We start from the raw sequence: 12,560 nt of genomic DNA on the forward strand, positions 1-12,560 counted from the left end.
GTGGCATGCAATATACATTCTGTATTTACTTTTGTCACTTCATTACATTTTTTGTATAATTTGCTTTTCTAAGTACATTTTTCTGTTGAAATATAACTCTACATATGTAAAATTCCTAAGTGTATACTGTATACTGTCCGCCACATGTACCCAGCACCCAGAAAAAGACATGGAGGGGCACCTGGCTGGCTCAGTTAGTAGAACATGAGATCTTGAGCTTCTGAATTCAAACCCCATGTTGGGCATGGAGCCTACTTTTATTTTTATTTTATTTTAAAAATCTTATTTATTTATTCATGAGAGACACACAGAGAGGCAGAGACACAGGCAGAGGGAGAAGCAGGGTCCCTGCGGGGAGCTTGATGCGGGACTCAATCCCAGGACCCCGGGATCACGACCTGAGCCGAAGGCAGACACCCAACCACCGAGCCACTCAGGTGCCCCGAAGCCTACTTTAAAAAAATAAAAAATAGGGATCCCTGGGTGGCGCAGCGGTTTGGCGCCTGCCTTTGGCCCAGGGCGCGATCCTGGAGACCCGGGATCGAATCCCACATCGGGCTCCCGGTGCATGGAGCCTGCTTCTCCCTCTGCCTGTGTCTCTGCCTCTCTCTCTCTCTGTAACTATCATAAATAAATAAAAAAAATTAAAAAAAAATAATAAGGGCATCTGGGTGGCTCAGTCAGTTAAGCATCTGCCTTCAACTCAGGTCATGATCCCAGGGTCCTGGGATAGAGCCCTGTGTTGGGCTCCCTGATCAGTGGGTAGCCTGCTTCTCCCTCTCCCTCTGCCCCATCCCCCCATCCCCCACTCATGCTCTCTCTCTCTCTCAAATAAATTTTTTTAAAAATTTTTATTTATGATAGTCACACAGAGAGAGAGATAGAGAGAGAGGCAGAGACATAGGCAGAGGGAGAAGCAGGCTCCATGCACCGGGAGCCCGACGTGGGATTCGATCCCGGGTCTCCAGGGTCACGCCCTGGGCCAAAGGCAGGCGCTAAACCACTGCGCCACCCAGGGTTCCCTCAAATAAATTTTTAAAAAATATTTTATTTATTATGAATAGAAAGACACAGAGGAGAGAGAGAGAGAGGCAGAGCACAGGCAGAGGAATTCGATCCCAGGGCTCCAGGATCACGCCCTGGGCCAAAGGCAGGCGCTAAACCACTGAGCCACCCAGGGATTCCCTCTCTCTCAAATAAATTAATAAAACTTTAAAAAATAATAAAAAATAATTTAAAAAGACATTGAACACACCAGCCCTTCATGAACCCTTTTTGTGCTCCCTTCCGACTCTGGGAAACAAAGGGAACCGCTGTCCTGACCTCTTAAATTTTGACCTATTTCTGTTCTCTGTGTAAATAGAATCATATCCTCTTTTGTCTGCAGCTTCTCTTGCCCAATATCGTGTTTGTGGGACCCCTCCATGTTGTCACCTATAATTGTACATTATTTGCTGACATTGCTGTGTGGTCCTCCAGTGTGTGGAGATACCACACTTTATATGATCTATTCTAATATTTCTCTCTCTCTCTCTCTCTCTCTCTCTCTCTCTCCAAGTAGGCTCCATGACCAGCATGGAGCCCAACGTGGGGCTTGAACTCACAACCCTGAGATCAAGACCTGAGCTGAGGATCAAGAGTTGGACATTTAACTGACTGAGCCACCCAGTCACTTCTATTTTATCTGTTCTACTATTGATGGAAATTTGGAGAGTTTATAGGTTTTGCCTGTTACAAATAGTGTTGCTTTTAATATTCTCGTGTGGTATGTGTCTTTCAGTGAGCATGTTGGATGTATACCTAGGGATAGACTTGCTGGGTCGAAGGTCTGCCAATGTTCTGTTTTAGCAAAAGCTGCCCAAAGGATTTGGAAGGTGATGGTAGTAATTTACGTTCCCACCAGTTCTGATTACTCAACATCCTCCCTGACTTGCATTTTCAATGAAAAATTGTGGCCATTCTGGTAGATAAACAGTGCTATTGCATTGTGGTTTCAGTTTGCATTTCCCTCATTACTAATGAGGTTGAACCCCTTTTCATGTGCTTACTGGCCATCTAGGTATTCTATTTTATCAGTTTTAGTCTTTTGCCCATATTTCTATTGGAGTGTCTGCCTTTTTCATATTGATTTGTAGGCACTCTTTATATATGTATATAAAGTACAAACTTTAAATATCCTTTTATACTTTGTGGATTGTCTTTTAATTCTTCTAAAGTATACCTTTTGATGAACATATTTCTTTCTTTTTTTAAGATTTTATTTATTTATTCGCGAGAGAAACAGAGAGAGGCAGAGACACAGGCAGAGGGGGAAACAGGCTCCTTGCAGGAAGCCCAATGTAGGACTTGATCCCTGGACCAGGATCAAGCCCTGAGCTGAAGGCAGATGCTCAACTGCTGAGCCACCCAGGTGTCCTGTCAACATATTTCTTTTTTTTAAAAGTATTTTATTTATTTTTTTGAGAGAGAGAGCACATGAGTGGCAGGGAGAGGCAGAAGGAGAGGGAGAAGCAGACTCTCTGGTGGGCATGGAGCCTAATGTAGGGCTGGATGCCAGGACCCCGGGATCATGACCTGAGCTGAAGATAGATTCTTAACTGACTGAGCCACCCAGGCACCTCTATTGAACACATTTCTTGATTTTATTATCACCCATTTACATATATATATATTTTTAATGGTTAGTGTTTTTATTTTTGGTTTAAGAAAACTTTGGCTTGTGCCAAGGTCATGAAGATGTTCTCCTGTATTTTCTTCTAGGACTTTATTGCTTTAATCTTTCACATCTAGGTATGGAATTTATTTCTGTTCATGGTGTGAGGTAGGGATTGTGGTAGGCTGAAAAATGGGCTTCCAAAGATGGGTTCATCCTAACCTTTGCAGTGCGTTTGCAGATGTGATTACGTTAAGGATTTTGAGATAGGGAGATTATCCTGGATTATCTAGTTGGGTCCTAAATACAACCACATATATCCTTATAAGAGGAGGTCAGAGGGAGATTTCATAGACACACACACACACGTCTTCCCCAATTCTGCACAGTGGACCCAGCACTATTTACTGAAAGGATCATCCTTCTGCACCGCACTGCATTGTCATTTTTGTCATAGATCAGGTGTGTGTTGTTTTTGGACTCTATTCGGTTCCATTAGTCTGTTTGTCTGTTCTTGTATCAACACCACACTGTCTAAATTTCAATACTAACAATAGTTCTTGATATCTGGTACATTATGTTCTCTAGTTTTGTTCTTTATTTTTGCATTTTATATAAGTGGCTTTTCCTTTGCATCTCCATGTAAGTTTGGGAATCAGCTTGTTAATTTCAGGAAAAACTTCTGGGATTTTGATTAGGATTCCACTGAATCTGTAATCGGAGAAGAATCGATGTTTTTACAGTGAGTCTTCTAGTCCATAAACATATGTCCTTTGATTTATTTAGGTCTTATTTCATTTCAGATTGTTTAGATCTTATTGTATCTTGACACGAAAATGTTATCTAAAAAGTTGAGATATAATTCACATTCCATAAATTCGCCAATTTAAAGCATTCTAGGGGATCCCTGGGTGGCGCAGCGGTTTGGCGCCTGCCTTTGGCCCAGGGTGCGATCCTGGAGACCCGGGATCGAATCCCACGTCGGGCTCCCGGTGCATGGAGCCTGCTTCTCCCTCTGCCTGTGTCTCTGCCTCTCTCTCTCTCTCTCTGTGACTATCATAAAATAAATAAATAAAAATTAAAAAAAAAAAAAATAAAGCATTCTATTTAGTGGCTTTTTAGTATATTTATAGAGTTGTAAAATCACTACCACTATCTAATTCCCGATTATTACCATCACTCTCCAAAGACACTCCATACCCGGTAGTAGTCTTTTCTTATTGTCCCCACCATAAACATTTGAAAACCACTAGTTACCTTCTGTCTTTCTCTATGGATTTGCCTCTTCTGGACATTTCATATCAATGGAATTGAACAGGGGTACTAGGGGTGGCACAGTCAGTTAAGTGTCCATCTCTTGGTTTCAGCTCAGGTTGTGACCTCAGGGTCATAGATCGAGCCCTGTTTTGGGCTCTGTGCTGAGAGAGGAGTCTGCTTGAGATTTTTCCCCCCCTCTCCTACTCCTCCCCCTCAACTCTCTAAATAAATAAATAAACTCTTAAAAGAAATAAATGGAACCAAACAATGTATGGCTTCTTTTTGTGTCTGGCTTCTTTCACTGCACATGATGTCTCCAAGGTTCATTTGTATGTAGCAGGTGTCAGGACTTCATTCCTTTTTTGTGGATAGCTAATATTTAATCACAGGGAGACACACATTTTGGTTCTTCATGCATCATTTGATTGACATTTAGGTTGTTTCCATGTTTGGATATTATGAATAATGCTGCGATGAACACCATGTATAAGTCTTTGTGTGGGGAGATATTTTCAATTCTCTTGGGTACTTTGTACCTAGGAGTGAAAATTTGTGGGTCATCTGGGAACTCCATATTTAACTTTTTGAATACTTGCTAAACTCTTTTCTGAAGTGGCTGTACCTTTTTTGCATTCTTATCAGCAATATGAGAGAGTTCTAATTTCTCCATATCCTAGCCAACACTTGTTACCGTTTGTCATTTTGATCAAGTTATCCCAGTGGGTGTGATATGGAATCTTACTGTGGTTTCTATTTGTACTTCCCTGATGCCCAATCATATTTTGCATTTTCAGTGTAGGGGTCTTGTGCACCTTTTTATGATTTTTGGGTATCCCCCAATTTTCCAAAGTTTGTATTTCACCCCTTCATTTTTACAAAAGACCTTCATTAGTACATGTTTTCACTAGCCCAAAGAAATCTGAAGATTTTTGGTTTTACAAAGAAAGGCCAAGCAAAAACACCATTCAGCATTGGTTTTGCAAAGAGCCATTAGAAGCAGTGCACACTCTGAGAGTCGCCCTACCAAGCTCATACCTGGGACGACCCTCAGCATCTAGCTGCCAGAGCTTTGAACTTGGTACATCTAGATTTATTTTGTGCATCTGTTAGCAAGATGTGTCCTCAGGTATCAGAAAAGCCTAAGAGAGGTTATTTTTTGGGGTCTGGGGACACTAAAAAATGTTTTCATAGAAACAAATGGTAATTGTTCTTCACTTTACAGGATTTCAGCTCAAAAGTTTTCATAGAAATACTCCCCTTTTGCATAGTGGGGGAAACCTATATTCCTAGGAAGTTGATGTTTTTGATGGTCCTACAGGTGGAGCATAGATTTTATTTTTTAGAGCAGTTTTAGTTTCACAACAAAACAGCAGCAAGTTCAGAGGGTTTCCATATATCCCTTGAATACCTGGTCCTGCCCCCACACACTATCAACAGCCTGTTTGATCAATCAACAAAACTACATTGACACATTATTACCTAAAGTCCATAGTTTACATTAGGGCTTACTCTTGGTGTATGTTTCACAGACTTGGATGAATTTGAAATGACATGTATTTACCATTATAGTACCATACAGAATAGTCTCACCATCCTAAAAATCCTGTATGCTCCCTCTGTTCATCCCTCCAATGCCTGCCCAACCTCTGGAAACCACTGATCTTCTTGTCATCCCCAGAGTTTTGCTTTTTTCCAGAATGTCACAGAGTTAGAATCATACAATATATGTAGTCTTTCCACCTTGGCTTCTTTCACTTACTAATACACATTTGAGGTTCTTCCATGTTTTTCATGGCTTACTAGCCCATTTCTTTCAGTGCTGCATAATATTCCATTGTCCAGATATGCCATAGTTTATTTATCTGTTCACCTGATGAAGGACATTTTGGTTGCTTCCAGGTTTTGGCAATTGTGAATAAAGCTGTCATAAACATCCATGTGTAGGGTTTTCATGTGACTTTCGGTTTTTCGACTCCTCTGGATAAAGACTAAGGAGTGTGATTGCTGGATTGTATGGTAAAAGTATGTATAATTTTGTTAGAAACTGCCAAACTGTCTTCCAAGGCGGCTGTGTCATCTTCCATCCCCACCAGCCACGAAGGAGCATTCAGGTTGCTCCACATCCTCATCAGCGTTTGGTGTTGTCAGTGTTTTGGATTTTGGCCATTCTGATAGGGGTGTAATCTCATGGTTGTTTTAATGTGTAATTCCCTAGTGACCTATGATGAGCATCTTTTTTTTAAAAATAATTTTACTTCTTAAATTTATTTATTTATTTTTAGTAATTGCTACACCCAGTGTGGGGCTCGCAACTCCCAACCCTGAGATCAAGAGTCGCATGTTTTACCAACTGAGCCAGCTGGGAGTCCCAGTTCCATTAAGTTTTGCTTGTATTTTGAAGCTCTGCCACTGGGTGCATACAAATTTGGGGTGATTGACATCTTCCTGACTGAAATGCCCCTTTGGTTTCTAGCAATGCTTCTTATCTTCAAGTCTACTCTAGGATAGCTGTAGTGGACTTTGTTGATTATCGTTTGTATGGTATGTCTTTTTTTTTTCAAGATTTTATTTATTTATTCATGAGAGACACACACAGAGAGAGAGAGGCAGAGACACAGGCAGAGGGAGAAGCAGAGGGAGAAGAGTCCCAACGTGGGACTCGATCCTGGGTCTCCAGGATCAGGCCCTGGGCTGAAGGCAGGCGCTAAACTGCTGAGCCACCAGTCCGGGCTGCCTGGTATGTCTTTTTAAAAAAAGCTTTGTTTATTTGAGAGAGAGAGAGAGACGGGAGAGAGAGAAACTCAAGCAGACTCTGTGCTGAGTGTGAAGCCTGATGCAGGGCTCGATCTGGCAAATTTGAGATCATGACCTGAGCCAAAACCAAGAGTCAGGCTGGTGTGCACTTGACTGTGCCACCCAGGTGCCCCATGGGGGATGTCTTTCTATCCTCTTGTTTTCAACCTTTCTGTATTTTAAAAAATATTTTATTATTTATTCATGAGAGACACACAGAGAGAAGCAGAGACACAGGCAGAGGGAGAAGCAGGCTCCCTATGGGGAGCCCAATGCGGGACTCAATCCCATGAGCTTGGGATCATGCCCTGAGCCAAAGGCAGACACTCAACTGCTGAGCCACCCAGGCATCCCAACCTTTCTGTATTTTTATATTTAAATCATGTCTCTTGTAAGTAGCACCTAGTTGGGTTGGTCATTTGTATCTAGTTGCACAATTTTATCTTTCACTTGGAATATTTGGAGGAATTAAAAAAAAAAACAAAACCCTGTATATTTCCATTGAATCAGGATGAACGGACTCTTTGAAGTAGAAAATGGATTAGCTCCTCTGCTTTCTCCCACCTCCCCTCCTTCCCACTTCTCTGTTATTATTGCTTATATTGTTTCTGCTTTGTTGGAGTTTATAACATTTACATCTTGAGTTTTTTTTCCCTACCCTAACTTCTTCCCTTGTTTAGTTTTAATTCTAGAGTGAAGTGGATTTCATGCTTGCTGCCGTCCCCACGGCTTCCTCATTTCTGAGATCACTGTTTAGGTGGCTGCATGTCATTACCAAAAGGTTTTTGAAGAAGGGCTCAGATATGCCTTATGCTTATTATTATTAATCTAACCATAGGGAACCACCCTGATAAAGGTATCAACACATAACACAGAGCAAAACCAAGTTAAGCAGCGATACCACGTTCCCTAGTGTTCGCTTTCACATCATGTCTCCTTTCACTTGTCTTAGAAACGGTGGCTCGGATTGAGACTTCACTTGAAAAGTGGTTTCCACTTCACCTCCAAGAGGCTGGCTAAAATTAAACTTAACTCAGCCTGTGTGGGTGAGGATGTGGAACTGACACACCACTGGTGAGTGTGTAAAATGGTGCTGGCGTGGGGCAAGACTACTTGGTGGCTCATCAAGGCCGAACATAGCCTTATCCTATGACAGAGCAAGCCCAGCTCTTGAGTATGAATCCAACAGAAGTGCCCGGATACGTTGATCTTCTAGAAGTGGCTCTGGATGTTCAGAGCAGGTGTTGTGACAGCTTCCCAACAGGAGCCACACAGATGCCCACTCCACAGCATATTCATATAACAGAGCACTACTCAGGAATGAGAGTGGACAGTTGACCAACCCAACATGCCCTAGTGGAAGATTCTAACACATGGTGAAGGAGAGACCTCAGAGACAAAAGAGCACACGCTGTGCGACTCCATTCATGTGAAGAACCAAATTGGTGAAACTAAATCCCTGGGAATAGAGGACAGAAGAGTAGTTGCCTCTGGGGGGTCTTGACTGGGCACTGGGAGCACTCAGTACCTTGGCTGGGGTGGTGGTTGCCCGGGGGTGCACATAAGTAGAAATTGACTGAACTCTCGCTTAAGATCTGTGCACCTCACTGTGTTTTATACCTGAGTAAAAATGTTTGAAAAGCTTTAAAAAGGGGGATCCCTGGGTGGCTCAGCGGTTTAGCTCCTGCCTTTGGCCCAGGGCGTGATCCTGGAGACCAGGGATCGAGGCCAACGTTGGGCTCCTTGCATGGAGCCTGCTTCTGTCTCTGCTTCTGTTTCTGCCTCTCTCTCTCTCTGTGTCTCTCATGAATAAATAAATAAAATCTTAAAAAAAAAAAAAAGAAAAGCTTTAAATAACGGTTGGGGCATAAGGTCCCCTCCACCCAGGACCTGGAGACTGAAGCTGTTGTTCCCGGGCTCCCTGGCTGATGCCTCGATCCGGCCCCGGTCATCTGCTGTGACAAAATGTATTTTCCAAAAATGTTCAGCTGAACGTTGCCACTCCTCCATCCATCCAGAGTGGCCGTCTATGGCCTGTGTCCACCTCCTACCCTCCCAAACCTGGGCGATCTGATGACTGCTTTGACCAGTGGAGTGTGACAAAAGTGACACTGGCTGACTTCCAGGGCTAGATCATAAAGTGGGACGACTTCTCCTCACTCTCTTTGACATGTGTCCTTGAAACCGCCACATAGGAGGCTGGCCGTCCCGATACCACCGTGCCCTGGGGACAGACCACGCAGTGAGCCCACAGAAAGATAGAGGTGCCCGAGGGGCCTAGGCTGTCCAGCCTGCACCACCCTCTCACGTGTCCCAGCTGGTGCCATGTGAACAGAGACCAGCCACCCCACTGCAGAGTCACCAAGTGAAATAAACTGGTGGTGGTTGTTTCCTGCTACTATATTTGGGGTGGGTTGATAGGCACCAACAGGCAACCAGAACACATAGTAACTTTATTCCCCAGGGCTCCCTCCGGGCCCTCTCTGTTCCACTCATGCCAGCTGTACCCAGGTACACTCAGTTCCCTACTGCAGGCTCAGCAGTACTCTCCCAGGCTCAGCCTCTGCCTGGCCTCCTCCAGGAAGCCTCCCTGTTTGCAGTGTTGGGCAGTGTCGATAAGCAAGCTGATGGTGATAATGGCGGGGAGGCAGGGGGTATAAGGGAAATCTCTGGATCTTCCCGTCAGTTTTTTTTTTTTTTTAAGATTTTATTTATTTATTCATGAGAGACACAAAGGGAGAGAGAGGCAGAGACACAGGCAGAGGGAGAAGCAGGCCCCATGCAGGGAGCCTGACGTGGGATTCGATCCCGGGACTCCAGGATCAACCCTGGACTGAAGGCAGGTGCCAAACCGCTGAGCCACCCAGGGATCCCCTACCCGTCAGTTTTACTGTAACCTAAAACAACTCTAAAAAATAAAGTCTTAAAAAAATAAAATAAAATAAAAAATAAAAAATAAAGTCTAATGGGCAGCCCTGGTGGCTCACTAGTTTAGCGCCACCTTCAGCCCAGAGCCTGATCCTGGGGACCGGGGATCGAGTCCCATGTCGGGCTCCCAGCATGGAGCCTGCTTCTCCCTCCTCCTGTGTCTCTGCCTCTCTCTCTCTTTTTCTCTCTCTCTTTCTCTCTCTCTCTCTGTCTATCATAAATAAATAAATAAATCTTTAAAAAATATTTATTTATTTATTCATGAGAGACACACAGAGAGAGAGAAGCAGAGACACAGGCAGAGGGAGAAGCAGGCTCCATGCTGGGAGCCCGACATGGGACTCCATCCCGGGACTCCAGGATCGCGCCCTGGGCCAAAGGCAGGCGCTAAACCGCTGAACCACCCAGGGATCCCCTAAATAAATAAAATCTTTTTTAAAAAAGTCTATTAAACAACAAAAAAAAGCAAGTTGACTCCAAAAGTAGACTGTGTCTATGTTCAATTCCCAGATCTCCCACTTCCCAGCCGCGTGCCCTTGGGCAAGTTACTTAGCTCGGAGCCTCAGTTTCCTCATCCATAACACGGGGTGGTAATAGTGGCTACTTCCCAGGTCCATTGTGAGGATTAATCTATGGAAAGCCCTCCAAATGTCCCCGGCATACAAGAAGCACTCCACGATGCTGGTGAGTGTTATTATTGCCCTAGGTCCTGGGTGCTATTTCTGAGCTCTGGGAGCTTACTCAGTGTGGGGGATACACTGGATCCTAACATTCATTCGCTCATTCATTTATTCTACCCATATTGCTGCAGTACCAGCAGTGTGCCAGGCACTGAGCTAGGCTTTACGGATGCAGGGAAGCGGAGGTGGATGCCACATTTGTCCCTAGGGGGTTATATTCTATTAGGGATGGAAGTGGACAGGTACACTGAAGAATTGACAGATTTCCATGGGAGCCCCAAAGGGCAAAAGTAGGAGGTGGAGACAGAGAAATAATGGGAGGATCTCCTTTCCACAGGGCAGACAGGGAAACCTCTCTGGGGAGGGAACATGTGAGCTGAGAATTGAAGGGTATGGAGGAGCCAGTTATGAGAAAAAGGGAGGGAGGAACATTCCAGACAGAGGAGGAACATTCCAGATGGACGTGTGCAAAGGTTTCTTTGGGGTCCAAGGGTGCTGGCACGGAAGTCAGGACAAGCATGGAGGTGGGGTGGCCGGGTTAGGCGCAGAATCTGCTAGTTGTGGCCCCTCCCAGCAGACAGCCCTTGTGGTTTGCAATAGCCAGGGCTCTACTGAACACCTATTACGTGCAGGGCGCTGTGTGTGTGAACTCATTTCATCCTCAGAATAGCCCTATCTGATAGCGATTATTGTCCTCCCCATTTTACAGATAAGGAGACTGAGGCACCAGGAAAGGGTTCTGAATGCAGGCAGTCTGGTTCCAGAGCCTGTGCCATACTGCAGTTTCATTTTGTTCAGTCCCAACCCACTGCATGGGTGGGGAAATTAAGTCAAGAAAGGAGATTCCCATTCCCTAAAGTCCAATCACAAATGAAAGGGAGACTGGTTGAAGAACCATTTCAACCTAGTTTCCTTGTCCACACCGAGCGAGGCTGCTCATTCTCCCAAGAGCGTGTTGAAGTCAACAGTTTCCCAGTTGGGACTGGGAGGTCTGCCCCTAGGCTTACCTGAGCTTCGGCTTCCTCACCTGTCCTAGGAGAGTGCCAGGCCTCCCCTCTGGGCTTGCGTGACATGTAATGAGTTCACAATCTAGCACAGGGTCAGAACTCTCTCTGTAAAGCCAGTGGGATGATTATTCACCAGCCTTCTGGGCAGGACCGCCCACTCACCTCATCCCTACCCCTGGGGGTTCTGAGTCATGGGGACTTTGGTGAGCGGGACTGATAGCTTGGAATTGGAGCAAGTTTGAGCAGGAGAGAGGAATGAAGGGCCCCTTGGGAACGTAAAGTGAGATTTCCTACCTCCAGGCCTTTGCACTGGCTGTTCCTTCTGCTGGACCGCCCTTCCCTGTCTTGCCTCTTCCTGAGTTTTAGCTTTTGATGCTCCTGGGCAGAGTTGAGGAATCCGTATTCTCACCACTGGGAGCAATTTACTCCAGGGTGGTTAGTCCAGGGCACCAAACAGCAATGCTCCAAGAGACTGGGAAGACAAGTGGTGGCGGGTGGTGGTGGTCGTGGGAGGTGTTGTCATATAGGGCAGGGCGGACCCCCACCTCTCCAGGCTTAGCACCCACAGTATCGCCCATGCAGCATCATGTGTTTTAACTGTTTCCTCATCTGCAAAATGGGGTTAACGGGAGAAGCTGCCTCACGGGTTTGTTGATTTAAGGAGCTATATGTTCTGGAAAACGATTGTATATAATAACATTCCGTACATAATAAGCGCTCCAGACTGTTATTGTTGTCATGGAGTGCCCACTTTGTGCCAAGCACTTTACTACATAAAGTCACTTATTTAATCGTTTATTGTCTCCACTTCCCGGTCCCGCCCAGCACGATGACTCTACTGAAGGGGCAGGGCTGGGATTTGGCCCCTCCTGACCCTCCCTCCCAGCAGCCACCAGCGGCAATTTCTAATGGGCAGAGAGAGATAGTATCACATGTGCCAGTAGAGACGAGTACAGACTTTATCATGGTAAGTGACCATGAGTTTCCCTGGGGGGAGGGGGGAGTACGGACGCAGCTCTTCTCAATCTTACTTGACCTTGACCACAGAACTACTCCCAACCATTTCTGGGTTCATTCAGCCTCTCCTCCGGAGGAACGCCCTCCGGGAAATACGGGGCCTCTGGCCCCCATGTTCTTCAATGAGACTTCAATGAGGACGGGAGTTAACAGTGGTGCCCTTACAGTTCAGACTCCCATCTCTGAGAAGGTAGCCCCGACGCCTCGGTTCTTTGTTGCCCACCC

The sequence above is a fragment of the Canis lupus genome, chromosome 10 (assembly GCF_011100685.1).
Source record: "Canis lupus familiaris isolate Mischka breed German Shepherd chromosome 10, alternate assembly UU_Cfam_GSD_1.0, whole genome shotgun sequence".
NCBI classification, from domain to species: Eukaryota; Metazoa; Chordata; class Mammalia; order Carnivora; family Canidae; genus Canis; species Canis lupus.